This window comes from Lactuca saligna, chromosome 6, assembly GCF_052625555.1.
Source record: "Lactuca saligna cultivar CGN05327 chromosome 6, ASM5262555v1, whole genome shotgun sequence".
In the NCBI taxonomy this organism is placed as follows: Eukaryota; Viridiplantae; Streptophyta; class Magnoliopsida; order Asterales; family Asteraceae; genus Lactuca; species Lactuca saligna.
Genome location: NC_136422.1, coordinates 121,757,254 through 121,781,968, shown reverse-complemented (window position 1 = coordinate 121,781,968; position 24,715 = coordinate 121,757,254). Strand labels below are relative to the sequence as shown.

The window sequence follows — 24,715 nt, the reverse complement described above, 5'->3', positions numbered from 1 at the left end:
TTGAACACCTATGTAATCGTTTCAAGAAATGATATAAAACCTTCGTTTTGTTATCTGATGTGTTGAATGATTGTATGAATTGCTGCATGGTGACTTGGGAAACTGCGAGACAATACTTGGGACGAGTATGAGTAGGTGTGAATGGTAGTAGAGGCCTATACTACCGGAAGCACAGGACTCACACTTGGATCGGGGAAAGTCACAAGGTTACCAAGAAGCTAGTAATTGATTTCATTTTTTTCAAGTATGTCATTACCATCGTTTCGATAATGACTAAAAAGATTGTTGATTTCCGATCCTAGTGGTCATACCAAATTGAGTCCGACTACGATGAGTATGTTGCGTGGTTCAGGGAACCAAGTTCAATGTAGCGTCCGACTTAAACCAAACAATTGAAATCAAAGCGATCAATAGAAGTATCGCGTTCGTTGTTAAAGAAGTTGGTAGCCAGAAACGCTACATGTTAAAGTGTGATTATATCACATTAGAACATGAAGGAAGGCATAGTCTATTATAGAATTTAACTCTAAGAGACCTAAGTCTAAACGTGCATCACATGCTGATAGGTCATAATTTAAAGTCTAGCCTGAGGTAGAGAGCAGGTGCACGATCGAGTACTGCTTACAGTCAATGAGTCTAAGAGATAGACTTGAAGGAATATAGAAGTTATAATTATTACCTAGGATGAAGAGATGACGTATGGAGTCATTATACGAGCCCTTTTTCGTTGATGATTCCGGGACGTAATCATCCTAAGGGGGAGATAATTGTAACGCCCGCAGATCCGGGCTAGTCAATTTAAAGGCAATAGGGGTCAAAAATGACTTTTCGACAAAAAGATTATTTAGAATAAATAATCTTAACCAAGTTGTAGAATATGTCACAAGGTTTCCGTACATATAAAGAACGCCGAAATCCGAGTTATAACGAAGAAGTTATGACCCGTCGAAGTTTCGCGTCGGAACCGGCACGGCGCCGGGAAGCGTAAATAGTAAATTTATGATAGAGAGAGATTTATCCTTAGCGCTCTAAACGAAAGTCGTAGAATATGTTAAACTAAGAACATCGATAAAAAGAACGCCCAAATCTGACTTCGAATGCAGAAGTTATGATTTTTCGAAGTTTCGGATTAGCGGTGTACAGCCCGAAATTCGAATTTTAGATCGATTGATTTTTAGCCGACAAAACCTAAACAAGAATCGAAGATATCGTTATTAGTCGCGTAACGATAAAAAGACATACGAAAATGGACATCGGATAAAGAAGTTATGAGATTTTAACGGACCAATCCTGTCCCGGCCTGTTAAAAGTATAACTTTAAAAATAAAGTCAAAATTAGCCAACGGAGTCTAAACGAAAGTTGTAGAGTACGTCTCCACCTACGTGTGGATATAAAGAACGTCAAAAACGGAGTTCGTATGAACGAGTTACAAATTATAATAGCATATTTACGTATTAAAATAAAGTATAAATCATGTATACGTACACATATATATACATATGTATATATCATTAGAAAGGTATCGACGATGCGGTCATTATAAGACTAATGTTGAGTTCTTTCAACATTAGTTTAGTACAAATATCATTAAATCCATTTAAAATAGTATTATAGAGGGGTGTTTAGTTGTTTATATAACTAAAAGGTCATTAAGTAATTATGGAGGGTAGTTTTTGAAAATTCAATTAGTATAAATAAGAGCCTTGGGCTCTCATATTTCTTGCACCATTATCTTGATTCAAGAGTCTTTCTCTCCTTATCCCCCGAGCATTTCGGTCCCTCGTGATTCGACTTCTCTTTCTGTAGTTTTAGTATAGTAAGGTGAGCGCTGAAGCGCTGCACGAATCTTTCTTAGAAAGATTCAGCGACGAAGTTCTGCCCCTGCAGAGCCCGACTCCTAGCTAAAATCCCCTTGAAAGTAAGTTATGCTTACCCTATTTTAAATATAGTTTATATTTAAAATTAGTATTGTTATTATAAATTTATAATAAATATTTGAGCTATTATTATGAATTATATAAGTGTCGTTATAATATCTTTTAACTACTCGCGGTACGAGGAATCTGGTTTAAACGGCCGCATAGGGTTGTTGGATTTCAGAAGTGCTATACACCAAAATGGTCCTGCCCTATGGTGTTTTATGTCTGGCCCCTGTCTGTACATAGTAGTTGGAAAGTATTGTTTAAACGCTTATATAATAAGACTAATAATTAGTGACGGTAATATTAGACTAAAATCTAGTGGTGATAATATTAGGTTTCGAAGCGCTGTCCGAGTACCGAGTCACCACCTTCTCAGGTGAGTGCATAGTCCCTTTCATCTTACACATAGATATGAAGTATTTTATATAAACTACGTGCTATGTGTGCATATTATCTGAATACTTGCTGTCTATGCTGGATGAACGTTTTATACATGTTTTAAAGAATTTAAGCTGTATACGTATTTTATATATACGAATATGTTGGGTATGAGATGGGTAGATGAATGATGAGAGATAGAAGATGATACATTGGCAGCTATAGACTTAGTGCCTATGGGACAAACACCGGTAGCTATGGACTTAGTACCTGTTAAACGTTGGTAGCTATGGATTTAGTACCTGTTGGGAATTGGTAGCTATGGACTTAGTACCTGTTGAACATTGGTAGCTATGGACTTAGTACCTATTAGATAAAGACTGGTAGCTATGGATTTAGTACCTGATGAATAGACCATAGCAGCTTTGGAATTAGTGCTTTATGAACGAACATTGGCAGCTATGGATTTAGTGTCAGTCCTATAACCCTGGAGGTAAGGGACTTCGGAATAAACGAATGCAGGATAGATGACTCTTAGGTTAAATCCTTAAAGAGTAAAGAAGATAATGGGGATGGGTAATTGGGTTGATTGTTTGATTGAACATAGTAATTATATTATTGTGGGTTGAAAACCCTATGTACTCACCAGGTTTCCCAACCTGACCCACTCAGTTTATGTATATCATAGGTGACGAAGTGAAGTGACATTACACTGAGAGATTTAAAAGAGATGTAGATCACTAGTGTAAATCATTGTAAGTTCTGTTTATGCTTATGTTTCGGTATTAACGATGACATCCCAAACATTTTAAAATGAAATAAATACGTTTCTTCGAAAATGTTTTAATAACGTATTTACCATGTTTTTCTGGGAACAAATTCCGCAACCTTTTTATAAAATGAAGTACTCTGATTTTTATAAAGCATAAACAAAAAATCGGTCTTTTCTGGCCGTGATTTTGGGGATGTCACAGTTGGTATCAGAGCCAGGGCACGGGTCGATGTGTTCGACAGGGACGTCGAACCCTATAATGGGGGGTGAAAGTGGGTTAGATCTGATCCCACATCGGCTGGGAAGGAGAACTAAGCATTCCTTATAAGGGGTGTGGATACCTTCCCTATCACAACGCGTTTTAAAGCCGCGAGGGCAGTAGATCCCATAAGAACTCTGCAGTTAAGCGTGCTCGGGCGGGAGTAGTACCGGGATGGGTGACCCCCTTGGAAGTCCTCGTGCCGAGTGGCCCAAAGCGGACAATATTGTGATACGTGCCAGAGGGGGGTGTTACAAATAAGTGGGTTAGATCTGATCCCACATCGGCTGGGAAGGAGAACTAAGCATTCCTTATAAGGGGTGTGGATACCTTCCCTATCACAACGCGTTTTAAAGCCGTGAGAGCAGTAGATCCCATAAGAACTCTGCAGTTAAGCGTGCTTGGGCGGGAGTAGTACCGGGATGGGTGACCCGCTGGGAAGTCCTCGTGTCGAGTGGCCCAAAGCGGACAATATTGTGATACGTGCCAGAGGGGGGTGTTACAAATGGTATCAGAGCATTAGTTTAAGAGAACTAGGAATATGGATTTATTTCTAGACTTAAACTTAGAATGTTAAGCGATGATTGTGAAGTGTGAGCACTAGCTTATTTTAGGAATAATGCCTAAATTGCTTTTATGTGCTAAATGCTTTGCGCATGATATGATTTGTTCGGATCTATGGTCTGTTGCCGACCGGATCTGGAAACCTTATGTGTTTAGGATTCTAAGCGTTTAAATACGATATTAGAACTAGCATATAAACGTTTCGGGGTGATAAGGATGATTTAAGATGTCAATCCTAAATTAAGATCTAGATTCACCTTATTCGGTGTAGAGATCAAAATGGCAAGAACCCGTAGCGGAAACGTAAATGCGAATGGGAACCGAAACCAACCCCCAGTGGTTCAGCAAATACCTGTTGTTGAAGAAGTTGCGCCTGAGCCAGTCACCATGGCTGGAGTTCAAGCCATGATTCGGGCTATGTTAGCTGAACAAAGGGAAGAAATGAGACAAATGTTGAACAGGGACGAACCTACCGTACATGTTGAACCGACGGAGCCAGTTCCCGAGCAATCTGAGGAAGGGAACTACAGCCACCAAGTGAGTCAAGTAGGGACTCAAGGTGAGCAAAGGGATGGCCCAGAAGGGAGAAACAACAAGGATGGCGGATGTACAAGAATTTCTTGGGTGCGAAACCACCAAGTCTCTCAGGAAGCCCGAAGCCGGTTGAGATTATGGATTGGATCTCTGAGATGGAGATGGTGTTTGAGAGCTGCAGCTGTAACGAGAAACAGAAGACTGTCTTCGCAGTAAGACAGCTGAAAACTGGAGTCTTGAGCTGGTGGAAGCTATTGGCAGATACGATGCCACGAGGAGAAGCCTTAAGGATGTCGTGGGAAGAGTTTTTGGAACAATTGAAAATTCAATACTGCTCGGAGATAGATCTGATAGACCTAAACAACGAGTTTCAGAACCTGAAGAAAGGAAAGATGAGTGTTGATGAGTATGCCACCGCATTCACCGAGAGGATGAAGCTATTCCCCTACTTTGTGCCTACTGAACTCTCCAAGATTGATAGGTTTGCTAACGGGCTGCCCACTGACTTTGGCCCAATGGTCAAAATGACAACTACCTTGAAAGCAGCTGTTAGGGCAGCTAAGAACGTAGAGGCCCAGATAAGAGAAAAGGGTCTAGAAAAAGATAAGGTAGGAGAGAAGCGGAAGTTTGAAGGATCTTCGAGGCCGAACAAGGAAAGCAAATTCTAAAAGCTTGGAGGAGCAAATGGAGGTGAAGCAAGATGGTGTGATAGATGCAAGAAGAAGCATGGTGGAAAGTGCAACGAAGAAGTGACTTGTTACAAGTGTGGGAGGACTGGTCACTATTCCAAAGACTGCGCGCATAATGACAAAGTATGCTATGGATGTGGAGGCAAGGGGCACATGTCCAGAGACTGCCCAAGGAAAAATAAAGCAGCAAGACCAGAAACGCCACCAAGGCCAAGGGCATTTCACATGACCCTCGACGAAGCAGAGAACCATGCGAGGAATCAAGAATGAGGACTTCTTACTCGAGGATCGGATTATGCAGTAGTCATAGTTTCGTATGATGTAGCCTAGTAGAGGCATAGTCTAGGGTGAACTTGAACACCTATGTAATCGTTTCAAGAAATGATATAAAACCTTCGTTTTGTTATCTGATGTGTTGAATGATTGTATGAATTGCTGCATGGTGACTTGGGAAACTGCGAGACAATACTTGGGACGAGTATGAGTAGGTGTGAATGGTAGTAGAGGCCTATACTACCGGAAGCACAGGACTCACACTTGGATCGGGGAAAGTCACAAGGTTACCAAGAAGCTAGTAATTGATTTCATTTTTTTCAAGTATGTCATTACCATCGTTTCGATAATGACTAAAAAGATTGTTGATTTCCGATCCTAGTGGTCATACCAAATTGAGTCCGACTACGATGAGTATGTTGCGTGGTTCAGGGAACCAAGTTCAATGTAGCGTCCGACTTAAACCAAACAATTGAAATCAAAGCGATCAATAGAAGTATCGCGTTCGTTGTTAAAGAAGTTGGTAGCCAGAAACGCTACATGTTAAAGTGTGATTATATCACATTAGAACATGAAGGAAGGCATAGTCTATTTTAGAATTTAACTCTAAGAGACCTAAGTCTAAACGTGCATCACATGATGATAGGTCATAATTTAAAGTCTAGCCTAAGGTAGAGAGCAGGTGCACGATCGAGTACTGCTTACAGTCAATGAGTCTAAGAGATAGACTTGAAGGAATATAGAAGTTATAATTATTACCTAGGATGAAGAGATGACGTATGGAGTCATTATACGAGCCCTTTTTCATTGATGATTCCGGGACGTAATCATCTTAAGGGGGAGATAATTGTAAGGCCCGCAGATCCGGGCTAGTCAATTTAAAGGCAATAGGGGTCAAAAATGACTTTTCGACAAAAAGATTATTTAGAATAAATAATCTTAACCAAGTTGTAGAATATGTCACAAGGTTTCCGTACATATAAAGAACGCCGAAATCCGAGTTATAACGAAGAAGTTATGACCCGTCGAAGTTTCGCGTCGGAACCGGCACGGCGCCGGGAAGCGTAAATAGTAAATTTATGATAGAGAGAGATTTAGCCTTAGCGCTCTAAACGAAAGTCTTAGAATATGTTAAAATAAGAACATCGATAAAAAGAACGCCCAAATCTGACTTCGTATGCAGAAGTTATGATTTTTCGAAGTTTCGAATTAGCGGTGTACAGCCCGAAATTCGAATTTTAGATCGATTGATTTTTAGCCGACAAAACCTAAACAAGAATCGAAGATATCGTTATTAGTAGCGTAACGATAAAAAGACAGACGAAAATGGACATCGGATAAAGAAGTTATGAGATTTTAACGGACCAATCCTGTCCCGGCCTTTTAAAAGTATAACTTTAAAAATAAAGTCAAAATTAGCCAACGGAGTCTAAACGAAAGTTGTAGAGTACGTCTCCACCTACGTGTGGATATAAAGAACGTCAAAAACGGAGTTCGTATGAACGAGTTACAAATTATAATAGCATATTTACGTATTAAAATAAAGTATAAATCATGTATACGTACACATATATATACATATGTATATATCATTAGAAAGGTATCGACGATGCGGTCATTATAAGACTAATGTTGAGTTCTTTCGACATTAGTTTAGTACAAATATCATTAAATCCATTTAAAATAGTATTATAGAGGGGTGTTTAGTTGTTTATATAACTAAAAGGTCATTAAGTAATTATGGAGGGTAGTTTTTGAAAATTCAATTAGTATAAATAAGAGCCTTGGGCTCTCATATTTCTTGCACCATAATCTTGATTCAAGAGTCTTTCTCTCCTTATCCCCCGAGCATTTCGGTCCCTCGTGATTCGACTTCTCTTTCTGTAGTTTTAGTATAGTAAGGTGAGCGCTGAAGCGCTGCACGAATCTTTCTTAGAAAGATTCAGCGACGAAGTTCTGCCCCTGCAGAGCCCGACTCCTAGCTAAAATCCCCTTGAAAGTAAGTTATGCTTACCCTATTTTAAATATAGTTTATATTTAAAATTAGTATTGTTATTATAAATTTATAATAAATATTTGAGCTATTATTATGAATTATATAAGTGTCGTTATAATATCTTTTAACTACTCGCGGTACGAGGAATCTGGTTTAAACGGCCGCATAGGGTTGTTGGATTTCAGAAGTGCTATACACCAAAATGGTCCTGCCCTATGGTGTTTTATGTCTGGCCCCTGTCTGTACATAGTAGTTGGAAAGTATTGTTTAAACGCTTATATAATAATAATAATAATAATAAGACTAATAATTAGTGACGGTAATATTAGACTAAAATCTAGTGGTGATAATATTAGGTTTCGAAGCGCTGTCCGAGTACCGAGTCACCACCTTCTCAGGTGAGTGCATAGTCCCTTTCATCTTACACATAGATATGAAGTATTTTATATAAACTACGTGCTATGTGTGCATATTATCTGAATACTTGCTGTCTATGCTGGATGAACGTTTTATACATGTTTTAAAGAATTTAAGTTGTATACGTATTTTATATATACGAATATGTTGGGTATGAGATGGGTAGATGAATGATGAGAGATAGAAGATGATACATTGGCAGCTATAGACTTAGTGCCTATGGGACAAACACCGGTAGCTATGGACTTAGTACCTGTTAAACGTTGGTAGCTATGGATTTAGTACCTGTTGGGAATTGGTAGCTATGGACTTAGTACCTGTTGAACATTGGTAGCTATGGACTTAGTACCTATTAGATAAAGACTGGTAGCTATGGATTTAGTACCTGATGAATAGACCATAGCAGCTATGGAATTAGTGCTTTATGAACGAACATTGGCAGCTATGGATTTAGTGTCAGTCCTATAACCCTGGAGGTAAGGGACTTCGGAATAAACGAATGCAGGATAGATGACTCTTAGGTTAAATCCTTAAAGAGTAAAGAAGATAATGGGGATGGGTAATTGGGTTGATTGTTTGATTGAACATAGTAATTATATTATTGTGGGTTGAAAACCCTATGTACTCACCAGGTTTCCCAACCTGACCCACTCAGTTTATGTATATCATAGGTGACGAAGTGAAGTGACATTACACTGAGAGATTTAAAAGAGATGTAGATCACTAGTGTAAATCATTGTAAGTTCTGTTTATGCTTATGTTTCGGTATTAACGATGACATCCTAAACATTTTAAAATGAAATAAATACGTTTCTTCGAAAATGTTTTAATAATGTATTTACCATGTTTTTCTGGGAACAAATTCCGCAACCTTTTTATAAAATGAAGTACTCTGATTTTTATAAAGCATAAACAAAAAATCGGTCTTTTCTGGCCGTGATTTTGGGGATGTCACAGTTGGTATCAGAGCCAGGGCACGGGTCGATGTGTTCGACAGGGACGTCGAACCCTATAATGGGGGGTGAAAGTGGGTTAGATCTGATCCCACATCGGCTGGGAAGGAGAACTAAGCATTCCTTATAAGGGGTGTGGATACCTTCCCTATCACAACGCGTTTTAAAGCCGCGAGGGCAGCAGATCCCATAAGAACTCTGCAGTTAAGCGTGCTCGGGCGGGAGTAGTACCGGGATGGGTGACCCCCTTGGAAGTCCTCGTGCCGAGTGGCCCAAAGCGGACAATATTGTGATACGTGCCAGAGGGGGGTGTTACAAATAAGTGGGTTAGATCTGATCCCACATCGGCTGGGAAGGAGAACTAAGCATTCCTTATAAGGGGTGTGGATACCTTCCCTATCACAATGCGTTTTAAAGTCGTGAGAGCAGCAGATCCCATAAGAACTCTGCAGTTAAGCGTGCTTGGGCGGGAGTAGTACCGGGATGGGTGACCCGCTGGGAAGTCCTCGTGTCGAGTGGCCCAAAGCGGACAATATTGTGATACGTGCCAGAGGGGGGTGTTACAAATGGTATCAGAGCATTAGTTTAAGAGAACTAGGAATATGGATTTATTTCTAGACTTAAACTTAGAATGTTAAGCGATGATTGTGAAGTGTGAGCACTAGCTTATTTTAGGAATAATGCCTAAATTGCTTTTATGTGCTAAATGCTTTGCGCATGATATGATTTGTTCGGATCTATGGTCTGTTGCCGACCGGATCTGGAAACCTTATGTGTTTAGGATTCTAAGCGTTTAAATACGATATTAGAACTAGCATATAAACGTTTCGGGGTGATAAGGATGATTTAAGATGTCAATCCTAAATTAAGATCTAGATTCACCTTATTCGGTGTAGAGATCAAAATGGCAAGAACCCGTAGCGGAAACGTAAATGCGAATGGGAACCGAAACCAACCCCCAGTGGTTCAGCAAATACCTGTTGTTGAAGAAGTTGCGCCTGAGCCAGTCACCATGGCTGGAGTTCAAGCCATGATTCGGGCTATGTTAGCTGAACAAAGGGAAGAAATGAGACAAATGTTGAACAGGGACGAACCTACCGTACATGTTGAACCGACGGAGCCAGTTCCCGAGCAATCTGAGGAAGGGAACTACAGCCGCCAAGTGAGTCAAGTAGGGACTCAAGGTGAGCAAAGGGATGGCCCAGAAGGGAGAAACAACAAGGATGGCGGATGTACAAGAATTTCTTGGGTGCGAAACCACCAAGTCTCTCAGGAAGCCCGAAGCCGGTTGAGATTATGGATTGGATCTCTGAGATGGAGATGGTGTTTGAGAGCTGCAGCTGTAACGAGAAACAGAAGACTGTCTTCGCAGTAAGACAGCTGAAAACTGGAGTCTTGAGCTGGTGGAAGCTATTGGCAGATACGATGCCACGAGGAGAAGCCTTAAGGATGTCGTGGGAAGAGTTTTTGAAACAATTGAAAATTCAATACTGCTCGGAGATAGATCTGATAGACCTAAACAACGAGTTTCAGAACCTGAAGAAAGGAAAGATGAGTGTTGATGAGTATGCCACCGCATTCACCGAGAGGATGAAGCTATTCCCCTACTTTGTGCCTACTGAACTCTCCAAGATTGATAGGTTTGCTAACGGGCTGCCCACTGACTTTGGCCCAATGGTCAAAATGACAACTACCTTGAAAGCAGCTGTTAGGGCAGCTAAGAACGTAGAGGCCCAGATAAGAGAAAAGGGTCTAGAAAAAGATAAGGTAGGAGAGAAGCGGAAGTTTGAAGGATCTTCGAGGCCGAACAAGGAAAGCAAATTCTCAAAGCTTGGAGGAGCAAATGGAGGTGAAGCAAGATGGTGTGATAGATGCAAGAAGAAGCATGGTGGAAAGTGCAACGAAGAAGTGACTTGTTACAAGTGTGGGAGGACTGGTCACTATTCCAAAGACTGCACGCATAATGACAAAGTATGCTATGGATGTGGAGGCAAGGGGCACATGTCCAGAGACTGCCCAAGGAAAAATAAAGCAGCAATACCAGAAACGCCACCAAGGCCAAGGGCATTTCACATGATCCTCGACGAAGCAGAGAACCATGCGAGGAATCAAGAATGAGGACTTCTTACCCGAGGATCGGATTATGCAGTAGTCATAGTTTCGTATGATGTAGCCTAGTAGAGGCATAGTCTAGGGTGAACTTGAACACCTATGTAATCGTTTCAAGAAATGATATAAAACCTTCGTTTTGTTATCTGATGTGTTGAATGATTGTATGAATTGCTGCATGGTGACTTGGGAAACTGCGAGACAATACTTGGGACGAGTATGAGTAGGTGTGAATGGTAGTAGAGGCCTATACTACCGGAAGCACAGGACTCACACTTGGATCGGGGAAAGTCACAAGGTTACCAAGAAGCTAGTAATTGATTTCATTTTTTTCAAGTATGTCATTACCATCGTTTCGATAATGACTAAAAAGATTGTTGATTTCCGATCCTAGTGGTCATACCAAATTGAGTCCGACTACGATGAGTATGTTGCGTGGTTTAGGGAACCAAGTTCAATGTAGCGTCCGACTTAAACCAAACAATTGAAATCAAAGCGATCAATAGAAGTATCGCGTTCGTTGTTAAAGAAGTTGGTAGCCAGAAACGCTACATGTTAAAGTGTGATTATATCACATTAGAACATGAAGGAAGGCATAGTCTATTTTAGAATTTAACTCTAAGAGACCTAAGTCTAAACGTGCATCACATGATGATAGGTCATAATTTAAAGTCTAGCCTGAGGTAGAGAGCAGGTGCACGATCGAGTACTGCTTACAGTCAATGAGTCTAAGAGATAGACTTGAAGGAATATAGAAGTTATAATTATTACCTAGGATGAAGAGATGACGTATGGAGTCATTATATGAGCCCTTTTTCGTTGATGATTCCGGGACGTAATCATCTTAAGGGGGAGATAATTGTAACGCCCGCAGATCCGGGCTAGTCAATTTAAAGGCAATAGGGGTCAAAAATGACTTTTCGACAAAACGATTATTTAGAATAAATAATCTTAACCAAGTTGTAGAATATGTCACAAGGTTTCCGTACATATAAAGAACGCCGAAATCCGAGTTATAACGAAGAAGTTATGACCCGTCGAAGTTTCGCGTCGGAACCGGCACGGCGCCGGGAAGCGTAAATAGTAAATTTATGATAGAGAGAGATTTAGCCTTAGCGCTCTAAACGAAAGTCGTAGAATATGTTAAACTAAGAACATCGATAAAAAGAACGCCCAAATCTGACTTCGTATGCAGAAGTTATGATTTTTCGAAGTTTCGGATTAGCGGTGTACAGCCCGAAATTTGAATTTTAGATCGATTGATTTTTAGCCGACAAAACCTAAACAAGAATCGAAGATATCGTTATTAGTAGCGTAACGATAAAAAGACAGACGAAAATGGACATCGGATAAAGAAGTTATGAGATTTTAACGGACCAATCCTGTCCCGGCCTGTTAAAAGTATAACTTTAAAAATAAAGTCAAAATTAGCCAACGGAGTCTAAACGAAAGTTGTAGAGTACGTCTCCACCTACGCGTGGATATAAGGAACGTCAAAAACGGAGTTCGTATGAACGAGTTACAGATTATAATAGCATATTTACGTATTAAAATAAAGTGTAAATCATGTATACGTACACATATATATACATATGTATATATCATTAGAAAGGTATCGATGATGCGGTCATTATAAGACTAATGTTGAGTTCTTTCGACATTAGTTTAGTACAAATATCATTAAATCCATTTAAAATAGTATTATAGAGGGGTATTTAGTTGTTTATATAACTAAAAGGTCATTAAGTAATTATGGAGGGTAGTTTTTGAAAATTCAATTAGTATAAATAAGAGCCTTGGGCTCTCATATTTCTTGCACCATTATCTTGATTCAAGAGTCTTTCTCTCCTTATCCCCCGAGCATTTCGGTCCCTCGTGATTCGACTTCTCTTTCTGTTGTTTTAGTATAGTAAGGTGAGCGCTGAAGCGCTGCACGAATCTTTCTTAGAAAGATTCAGCGACGAAGTTCTGCCCCTGCAGAGCCCGACTCCTAGCTAAAATCCTCTTGAAAGTAAGTTATGCTTACCCTATTTTAAATATAGTTTATATTTAAAATTAGTATTGTTATTATAAATTTATAATAAATATTTGAGCTATTATTATGAATTATATAAGTGTCGTTATAATATCTTTTAACTACTCGCGGTACGGGGAATCTGGTTTAAACGGCCGCATAGGGTTGTTGGATTTCAGAAGTGCTATACGCCAAAATGGTCCTGCCCTCCGGTGTTTTATGTCTGGCCCCTGTCTGTACATAGTAGTTGGAAAGTATTGTTTAAACGCTTATATAATAATAATAATAATAATAATAATAATAATAATAATAATAATAATAATAAGACTAATAATTAGTGACGGTAATATTAGACTAAAATCTAGTGGTGATAATATTAGGTTTCGAAGCGCTGTCCGAGTACCGAGTCACCACCTTCTCAGGTGAGTGCATAGTCCCTTTCATCTTACACATAGATATGAAGTATTTTATATAAACTACGTGCTATGTGTGCATATTATCTGAATACTTGCTGTCTATGCTGGATGAACGTTTTATACATGTTTTAAAGAATTTAAGCTGTATACGTATTTTATATATACGAATATGTTGGGTATGAGATGGGTAGATGAATGATGAGAGATAGAAGATGATACATTGGCAGCTATAGACTTAGTGCCTATGGGACAAACACCGGTAGCTATGGACTTAGTACCTGTTAAACGTTGGTAGCTATGGATTTAGTACCTGTTGGGAATTGGTAGCTATGAACTTAGTACCTGTTGAACATTGGTAGCTATGGACTTAGTACCTATTAGATAAAGACTGGTAGCTATGGATTTAGTACCTGATGAATAGACCATAGCAGCTATGGAATTAGTGCTTTATGAACGAACATTGGCAGCTATGGATTTAGTGTCAGTCCTATAACCCTGGAGGTAAGGGACTTCGGAATAAACGAATGCAGGATAGATGACTCTTAGGTTAAATCCTTAAAGAGTAAAGAAGATAATGGGGATGGGTAATTGGGTTGATTGTTTGATTGAACATAGTAATTATATTATTGTGGGTTGAAAACCCTATGTACTCACCAGGTTTCCCAACCTGACCCACTCAGTTTATGTATATCATAGGTGACGAAGTGAAGTGACATTACACTGAGAGATTTAAAAGAGATGTAGATCACTAGTGTAAATCATTGTAAGTTCTGTTTATGCTTATGTTTCGGTATTAACGATGACATCCCAAACATTTTAAAATGAAATAAATACGTTTCTTCGAAAATGTTTTAATAACGTATTTACCATGTTTTTCTGGGAACAAATTCCGCAACCTTTTTATAAAATGAAGTACTCTGATTTTTATAAAGCATAAACAAAAAATCGGTCTTTTCTGGCCGTGATTTTGGGGATGTCACACTCAGTGCTAGGGCTTTGTGTCTTACTCAATTTGGCGTTACTCAGGATGGGTAACTCTCCTTTCTTGGAGTCCTGCATGCTGAATCTCTTCAGTACCTTATCCAAGTAGGTACTCTGACTAAGTCCAATTAGTCTTTTACTCTGATCTCTCAAGATCCTTATCCCTAGAATATAGGCAGCTTCACCAAGGTCCTTCATAGCGAAACACTTCCCAAGCCAGGACTTTACTTCCTGAAGGGTTGGGATGTCGTTCCCTATGAGTAGTATGTCATCCACATACAATACCAAAAAGCTAACTATACTCCCACTAGCCTTGACATACATAGAAGATTCATCTTCACTCCTACAAAAGCCAAATTCCTTGACCTTTTCATCAAAGCAAAGATTCCATCTGCGAGGTGCTTGCTTTAATCCATAAATGGGTTTCTCAAGCTTACAAACTCTATTAGGGTACTCGTTGCTGACAAAACCTTCTGGCTGACTCATGTAAACATCTTCAGCTAATTTTCCATTAAGGAAAGCGGTTTTGACATGCATTTGCCAAATTTCATAGTCATGAAATGCGGCTATGGCTAACATAACCCTAATAGACTTAATCTTGGCTACTGGAGAAAAGGTCTCATCATAATCCACTCCAAAAATTTGAGAGAAGCCCTTTGCGACCAGTCGAGCCTTATAAGTGTGTACATTACCATCCATGTCGGTCTTCTTCTTGAAGATCCATTTGCACCCTACTGTCTTTCGACCTGGTACATTCTCAACCAAGTTCCAAACTTGATTGTCATACATGGATTGTATCTTGCTATCCATAGCCTCTTTCCATTTAGCAGACTCGGGGTCTGCCATGGCTTCCTCGTAGCTGTTAGGGTTATCTTGACTTACTAGTGTCCCATCACTAATAAGTGTCTCACCTTCTGCAGTAATATGGAAACCATAGTAATGCTCAGGTGCACTCCTAACTCTCGTGGAATGCCTCAGAGGTACAAATTCGTCAATTGGCTCAACAGGAGTTTCCTCCTCAAGTTGAGGGCTAGTGTTTAAAGTTCCTTCACCACTTGACTTTTGAATTTCTTCAAGATCAATTTGCCTCCCACTGTCTCCTTGGCTTATAAACTCTCTTTCTCGAAAGACTCCTCTTCTTGCTACAAAGACCACATTATCACTAGGTCTGTAGAAGAGGTAACCAAAGGATTGCTGTGGGTAGCCGATGAAAATACACCTCTCGCTTCGAGGTTCGAGCTTATCATGAGTCTTGTGTCTCACGAAAGCCTCGCAACCCCAAATCTTGATGTGGTCTAGTTTGGGTACTTTACCAGTCCACATCTTGTGAGGAGTTTTGGCAACTTTCTTTGTAGGGACTAGATTAAGGATATGGGCGGAAGTCTCTAAGGCATAACCACAGAATGAGATTGGTAGCGAAGCTCGACTCATCATGGAACGAACCATGTCTAACAAGGTTCGATTACGCCTCTCAGCTACACCATTCAGCTGCGGTGTCCTGGGAGGTGTCAATTGTGAGACAATCCCACATTCCCTTAGATAGTCAAGGAACTCTGAACTAAGATACTCACCACCTCGATCGGATCGAAGCATCTTAATGTTCCTGCCCAATTGATTCTCGACTTCCTGTTTAATTTCCTTAAACCTTTCGAAAGTCTCTGACTTATGCTTGATTAAGTAGACATATCCATATCTACTGTAATAATCAGTAAAAGTCAAATAATAACGATTAGCATCCCTTCTGGCATGTTTGAAAGGTCCACACACATCCGTGTGTACAAGGTCCAACAAACCTTCACCCCTCTCACACGAGCCTGTGAAGGGTGACTTTGTCATTTTTCCAAGTAAGCATGATTCGCAACTATCATTTGACTTTAGGTTAAACGACTCCAAGACTCCATCCTTTTGGAGTTGGCCTATGCGTTTCTTGCTTATATGTCCAAGACGACAATGCCATAATGATGCTTTATCCAAGTTATTATTATTTGGAGAATCAATACACAAAACATTATTTCCTAAGCTATCTACAACAGATACAACTTCATACACACCATCACAAGGTAATGCTTTAAAATAAAGAACATTATTAAAGAAAGCATTAATCGAACCAACTTCATTATCAAATGAAAAGGTGAAACCTTGTTTGTACAATGCATGAAAGGAAATAATATTTCTTGCCATTTCTGGCGAATAACAACATTTATTCAAATCTAAATTTAACCCACTACTTAGCGATAAAGTATAAACTCCAATCTTGGTGACAGGTGTAACTTTCCTATTCCCCATGATTAAGTTTATTCTTCCTTGCTCCACATTCTCACTTCTTCTTAGTCCCTGCAAGTCACAACAAATGTGAATACCACAGCCGGTATCAAGGACCCAAGACTTAGAATGGGGTGAGTTATTAGAAATGATAGTGTAAATACCTGCATGGTTGGGTTTAACTTTCCCATCCTTCACATCTTGCTGGTATTTTGGGCAGTTTCGCTTCCAATGTCATTTTTCATGGCAATAGAAGCATTCAGCCTCTTTTGGGTCAGAAGAAGGAGTGACGAAACCTTTCTTGGTTCCACTTGAAGAAGAGCCATCAAGGGTCCTAACCTTGGTACCCTTCGAAGAACTCTTTCTCTTCTTCCCTCGACTTTTCCCGATTGCCAAAACTGGAGTGGAGTTTGGAGTAGGAGTGTTAACAACCGACTTCCCCTTAAGACCTGATTCAGCGGTCTTGAGAAGTCCCTGAAGTTTGCTGAGTGTGACCTCTTCCTTATTCATGTGATATGTCATGCGGAATTGATCATAGCACGATGGTAAGGAGCGCAAAATTATATCTATTGCAAGCTCATCAGGGAAGTTCACATTAAGCTTCAACAATCGATCCACATACCTTTGCATCTTCTGCATGTGGTTCGTGACAGAATCCCCGTCCTTCATCATGGTTGTTATCATGGAGCAGATGATTTCATACTTCTCTTGTGGTGCACTTTGATGGTATCTTTCCATCAAATCTTGGTGCATTTCATAAGGGTAGAAATCCTCATAGGACTTTTGGAGTTCCGCTGTCATCGTGGCCATCATGATGCATGCTACTTTCGTAGCATCCTGTAACAGCCCGGAATTTCAGGTATTGTTTTAAAACTATTCTTGGGGCATTTTAGGAGGGGACTCGGCGAGTTGGTGCCTGACTCGCCGAGTAGGACCACAGACTTGGTCGCAGATTCGCGACTGGACTCGACGAGTCCATTAGGGACTCGGCGAGTCGACGCTGTTCAGCAGAAACCCTAGCCGTTTGGTTTTGGATCGTTTATAACGCCTCTTAGGCCGTCATTGTTCGTTTTTGCTTACTGAGAAGAACCCTAGAACGATTGTGTGCATCTGGAACAAAGATTGAAGACCATTGTTGGGTTTGGAAGAGTTGTGTGCAAAGAAGAGGAAGGTTTAGCTAAAGGAATAGCAAGAGAATCACGTTCTGAGGATTGGGGACACAGAAAGTGCATCAATCAGGTAATATCTCGGATTTCGTTCTTCTGTGATTGATGTATATATGAAGTTAGGGTTTATAGAACCCATTTGATGATTAGAGGGATTATTATGTTGTTACCCAGGTGTTTATACCCCAGTAATAGGATGTTTAGAGGTCCAGATAGTCCCATGAGTGTGTATTTCGGGACCATACGTGTTTCAGGAAGCAGTGATCGACTGCATGGCATGGACTCGCCGAGTCGGATGAGCAGACTCGGCGAGTAGCTTGAAGATTCACTGGGACTCGCCGAGTTGTTCTTCAGACTCGGCGAGTGGAGTCGGGGTGGCCCCGCGATTCTTCCACGAGGACCTCGTCGAGTCAAGAGGGATACTCGACGAGTAGAAGGGCAACAACAGGGAAATTCGAGGAGGACGTCTAGACTCGCCGAGTCGCCTTTGCACTCGACGAGTCCGGTCAAGTTGACCGTTGACCAGAGTTGACCTGCATGTAAATTCTTAGGGTCAGTTGTCTTGAATGATAAGAGTATTAATAAGGGTATATGGTATTATAGGGAGTCTGCAGATCGGCGGATCGAGTGCGAGTAGTTTCAAGAGTTGATAGCTTACATTACCACAAGGTGAGTCTTCTCACTATACTGTACCCGGAAGGGTTTGACTGTGTGACCGGAAGGTCGGATATGTTATGTGTTATATATATGCTATAATTGAAAGGAATAGTTGCTATGCATGCTATGTATGTTTCTATGGGCCGGAAGGCAATGTATTATGTGACAGGAAGGTCAGGTATGATATATGATATATGTGATATATGTGTTAGAGTAAATGTATTATGTGTTATATATGTTTATGGGCCGGAAGGAAATCATGTTATGGGCCGGAAGGCAATTATCTTATGGGCCGGAAGGCAATTATCTTATGGGTCGGAAGGCGATTATCATATGGGCCGGAAGGCATTGTACTGTGGACCGGAAGGTCCGGGCCTGGAAAGGCGTATATGTGTAAGTGGTATACTGGGGAACTTACTAAGCATTTATGCTTACAAGTGGTTATGTATGTGTTTCAGGTACTAGCGAGGATCGTGGGAAGGCGCCGACATGATGCATACACACTGCTGCTATTTGAGATCTTGGGGATTTTACATATGTATTTGTTTGAAACATGAAATAAATTTTATTGGTTGAATGAACTCACTTTATTTAAAAATGAAAAATTTATTTGAAAATTTGCGTTGTTACACATCCCTTTCATGTGCCTGAAAGTCAGCGATCTCCTGAGGATTTGCAGTGGTCTCATCAATCTCCTTAAGCTCCTTGTCAAGGATATATTCTTTGTCCTCGTAGCGGGTAATCATCCTGATGTTTCTGATCCACTCATTGTAGTTGGATCCATCAAAGGTGACTTTCCTACACAAGTTCATAAGGGTAAATGAGCCATTAGGATTAGAGCCAGAAGCAGCATTGTTTGAAGACATCTGGACAAGATTAGTTTAGATATTAAGAGAGTCCTTAATAAAAAACCCAAATGTAATATTAAGGCTAGGATCCAATCACAATATATTATAACGTAGAAGAGGTATGCCGTAATCCAAGCTATAACATATTTGAAAGGTAGGCGAATGACGATTCACCAATTTCCACCACGAAAACCGAAATATTACATATTAGGTTTTGATTGGTTCTTAGAAATTCCTAGATTCTTTGAGATTCAATGAACTTTTCAAAGGCATGTTTCAATCTCGAGTGTGCCCTCCAAGTTTTGTGACTGGGATACCAAGGATCACAAAACGAGGTGTGAAGTAACCATGCAAATCACTTGGTACCCTTAAAGTTTATCACTCGATCGATGTGCCGGTAAACCACACATGCTTCACCGATACTATAATAAACCTTAAGTCACCCTTTACCTACCTTGTTAAGTCCAAGTTAGTGTGCCGGTTAACCACACATGCTTCACCAACGACTTAAACAAAGTGTAAAGTGTAATTTCATGGATTAGCACCTTATTCACATTTTCCTAAAGTAACTAAGATTGGGAATTTAATAAAACATTTAGTTACTTTATAATATTCATTATACTTTTAATGAGAATTTATAAGTTATTGTCTTACCCGTTCGGCTAACGACCCTCCACCAGTCAAGCGAGCGGTGGGTGAGAGTGGACACCCATTAAGTTGCCATTTTATAGGCAACAACCTTATAGACCGACTTCGTGAATGAGGCGTACTAGCGGTAAGACGACTTTGTTCTTATACATATATATATATATATATATATATATATATATATATATACATATATATATATATATATATATATATATATATATATATATATATATATAATTATTAAATTATAATAATATAAGTATAAGGGTTGAATTTTAACTTTTAAAATTCTAAGGGTTGGAACTGAAGTTTTAATAAGACTTTACTTTTTCCAAAACTTGAGGGCAAGTTTTGTAACTTTCAAAACCTTTCATTTCTTGTAACTTATGAGTTTAATAGAGTAATAAAAAATGAAGACTCTTCATTTTTCTAACTCTTGTGTTCTTGTAATGGTTTTAATTCAAGTGTGACTCTTGGTTTTCCATAACTTGAGGACAAGTTATGGACTCCATTAAAATACATTATGATCAAGAATTAATCTACCATATAGGTTACAAATAATTCTTATGATCATCTAAACATCATAAGAACAAGAACATGAATATGAACAATTTTATAAATCAAAATTACACTTAAAACTTTGTAATTTTGATAACTAGTTGTTGTAAATGAATTAGAAAAGACATTACACCATCTAAAACAAGTTTTCAAGTACCAAAACAGTTTAGGGTAATGTTTCTAATCCATTTCCAGCAATTAAAGTCGAAAATCTGCACTCTGTCGACCCTACTCGCCGAGTGCATTAACCTACTCGACGAGTAGGTTGAAGATACAAGTGAACTCGACGAGTCCCCCCATGGACTCGACGAGTCCAGCAGTCAGACAGCAAGTTTTTCGACTTTCTTCAACTTTTTAGCACAAATAACAAACAAACAAGCCTAGGCTCTGATACCACTTATGGGTTTTGAGCATTCTAATACTTCCTAAGTGTACATGCAACCCTAATAACCTTGGATCTATGTTTGTCTAATTATCATGCAAAGTTGAATTCCAAGGTTATATTCCTATCTATCATACATGTCCATCATCGGGTACCATACATCGTAGCAGATTGAGGAGTGATGTTATGGTTCGAATACCATGCATCATAGCGGATTGAGAAGTGACGTCGTGGGCTGAGTACCATGGGTCGTAGCAAATGATGCTCGTGGTTCTCCGGTTATCCGGTCATGATTGAATGACCTCTATTGCCGTTTCAAGAAATGCATCAAATATGCCTGATGAAGACGATGAAGATGATATTTTTAGAAAGAATTTATAAGAAGTAGAAGATGATTTTGACGTGTTAAATGAAATGAGTTGTACATTGTATTTATAGGAATTAAAACAAAATAAACCAAAAAGAGCGGTTGCCCCATTGGTCCAATGCACTTGGTCAAACTCAATACATTTCCACCAAATTACCGAACCGAGCTCGGCATGCCAAGGTGTCGACCTGGATTGGTGTTCATTGATGTCATCGAGCCTCAAACAGACGTTCACACACACAGGGGTTGTGAGCGTATTTGGGATCTGAGTAATTTGTAATATTAAATTAAGTTCTTTCACACAAAGGGGTTGTGAGCGTATTGTCGAGTGTACTCGTACTCTTTTTATTATGGGAACTACACTTTTGGGATATGACTAATTTGTGATATATTAAATAAAGTTCTTTGACACATTTTATTACACACATAAAATATACACTTTGGTCAACAACAAGATTTGAACTCACAGGTCACAATCTATGTATGACGCATCTTTCATCAACCACACACACCGCTACACTATATTTGGACTTTCCAAAAAGATAAATATATACATTATATTATTCACTAATCCTGTTGGTATATACTATTATGTATGGCATGCGGAATGGCTGAAATCCTAATATAATAAGCAGTTTATTTTTGAATCACGTCAACACACAACTACCACACTTGACTTTTGACTTTCATTTGAGTACTTGTAAGTCAAAGCTACCAACGCATTACAATTTACAACCAAGCGAAAAGGACAGAACAATATAAACATATCAAGAAAGTAAAAACAATTGGTAGTAATTCTTTACTATGCAGTGATGACACCGTTTTCTTTTACATCAGTATGTTTATCAGTCTTCTTTCCTTCTTCATCACCTAGCTTTGCATCACTCTCTTGTACCTTCTCACCATTTTCTTCAATCTTCTTAGCTGCTTCTTCCTCGGCTTTGATCCTGGCATCCTCCACAGCTTTCAGCCTTGCTTCTTCTTTTGCATTCTCCAGAGATTGGATCAACTTGTTCAAACAACTCTCAGCATTCTCTTCAAAGGACTTTGGCATCAAATTCTCCGCAACATCAGCTGGAGTCATCTTGGTCTCCTCCAAGAGTCGACTGATGATTGAAAACAAGTCGTGTGATTCAAGATCCAAATAGTTCTTTGCAAGCACCTTGAATGTTTCGAAACAACAATAGGAAAGCTCGATATGCTTATCCATCCTCCCTCTCCTAATCAGAGCAGGGTCGAGCTTTTCAACAAAGTTTGTTGTGAACACGATCAGTCTCTCACTCCCACAAGCCGACCATAGCCCATCAATGAAGTTCAAAAGCCCAGATAAAGTCACTTCACTTCCCTTATTCTTCTTACCCTTTTCCTCCTCGGCCTTCTTAACTGGATCCTTCTCCTCCTCTTTACTCTCTTCTTTTTTCTCCTTTCGCTGACCAGTTAAATCAAGTGAACAGTCGATATCTTCAATCACAATTATAGACTTACTTGATGTGTCAATGAGTAGCTTCCTCAAGTCCGTGTTATCCTTCACGGATGTTAGTTCAAGATCATAAATGTCGTATTCCAGAAGGTTAGCCATGGCAGCAATCATGCTAGACTTTCCCGTTCCTGGGGGACCATAAAGAAGATATCCTCGTTTCCATGACTTGCCCACCTTCTTGTAGTAGTCTTTCGACTTGCTGAACATCATAAGATCATCTAAAATCTCTTTCTTCTTTTTCGGGTCCATTGCAAGAGTGTCGAATGTGGAAGGGTGCTCGAATATGATATGGCTCCACATAGTCCTCCTGTAACCCGACCAGTTCTCACTCTTGTTGTTAGTATACAGCTTTCGTTGCCTTGTTTTCACTGCAATAGCCTTTCCTTCATCGAGTACATGTTGCAAGTAAACTTTAGTAATGATATCTCGGTGTTCTCTTTTACATGTGAGCCTATAATAGCGTTTCTCCTCCTCACCTCGATAGGAGAAGAGAGCACGCTGTTGTGGGATGCTTTTACTCGACGTCCACCAGATCTTGATGCCTTGGAACTCGTCTGTGACCTCTTCGTAGTCGTCCATACTCAGGACGACGGATTCACAGTCTTTGACGACGTTTGCTTTGAGCCTTTTGGCTCTGTTGGAGGAGTTGGTGCTGAGGTAACGTTCAATGGAAACAAAGGCTTTGCTTCGCTCGAACCAGCTGTCTGGTTGGTATTCATGGAAAGTGATTTCGACATAAGGGTACACATAGCTAACTACTTTGTTAACGTATTTCCTGACATCCCTTTGGAACTCTTCTGGAAACAGTTGCCGGAATATTGCCCATACGAACATTACGGCAGCCATTAAAGACCCTAACTGAGTCATATCCCCCATCATCTCTGGCTTCCTTGCTGAAAGCCTCACAGGTCAGTCAAATCTGTTGGTAAAATAGTGATGAGATGAGGAGGGTGTATACTGCATAGATCACATAATTAGTTTATATACAGAGTCTAGTGGCAAAGACTAATGTAATAAGTCTTTCTTTTTTGTAATCTTGTGAAGTTTTATTGAACGGGGTGTCGTGTAGAAGCCATTCTTTACTTATAAAATGCCGAAAGGGTAGCCGACCTTGTGCGTAACTACGGAACGGCATGAAAAGGTAACTAAGCATGAAGCTTCCCAGGAATAGACTAATGAAGAATGACATCACGGTAATTGCATCATTCATTTCTTGTTTCACAAGGTAATAACATCGATCAGTGGTTGTTGACTGTCTTTCACTAGAAATAAAATAATAAATAAAAGCATAGAGTTAAAGTTCAACGAAAATTACAACCAACAAAAAATATAGAATTAATAAATAACATGAAAACTAAAATTACCAAACGTACATAGACCTAAATGACATCTTTATCGGAAAAATGACCATCTAAATTATCATTCGGTTCTGCAATAAAATCGTTGTGGTTGACGGACCAAATATGTTCTGTCAAGTCTCTACGAAGAACATGATGCGTCTTAATATCATGAATTATTGTACTTCTCAGCAAATATTCCTCGCTTCTAACCTTAAAAACTTGTATCAGTTGAACGATCTCGTTTTCGTTATACTTACATACCGCATTTCTTTCGACTTCGAGAAGCATATTATGCAATATGATACACGTATATATCACATCACTCGTTTTCTTCTCCTTCATATAAGGTGTATGATATTTAAGAATGTGCCAACGTTTTTTCAAATCACCAAATGCTCGTTTAACATCCTTTTTTCGCCTTCTCTTGAAATCTCTTAAAATTCAACCTTTTGCAATCATTTGAACAAGATAGTGACTTCACAAAACAAGCACATTCTAGATAGATACCATTCACAAGATAATACCTGTTCCTATATGAATTTCTACACACTTGAAATGAAGAATCTAGTGCAGTCCCATTATACACATCATCGAATAAAGGAGACATGTTAAGCACATTAATGTTATTGAAGGAACCAACAAAACCAAAGAATGCATGTTATATCCATAAATCTTGTGAGGATAACGTTTCAAGTATCATAGTTGGATAACTATGATCGTCTAGAG

General features: G+C 39.5%; 1 pseudogene; it reads right to left on the bottom strand.

Moving 5' to 3' along the window:
* Positions 1–21,789: 21,789 nt before the first annotated feature.
* Positions 21,790–23,636, bottom strand: LOC145000659 (AAA-ATPase ASD, mitochondrial pseudogene; annotated as a pseudogene).
* Between the last annotated feature and the right edge of the window lie 1,079 nt (positions 23,637–24,715).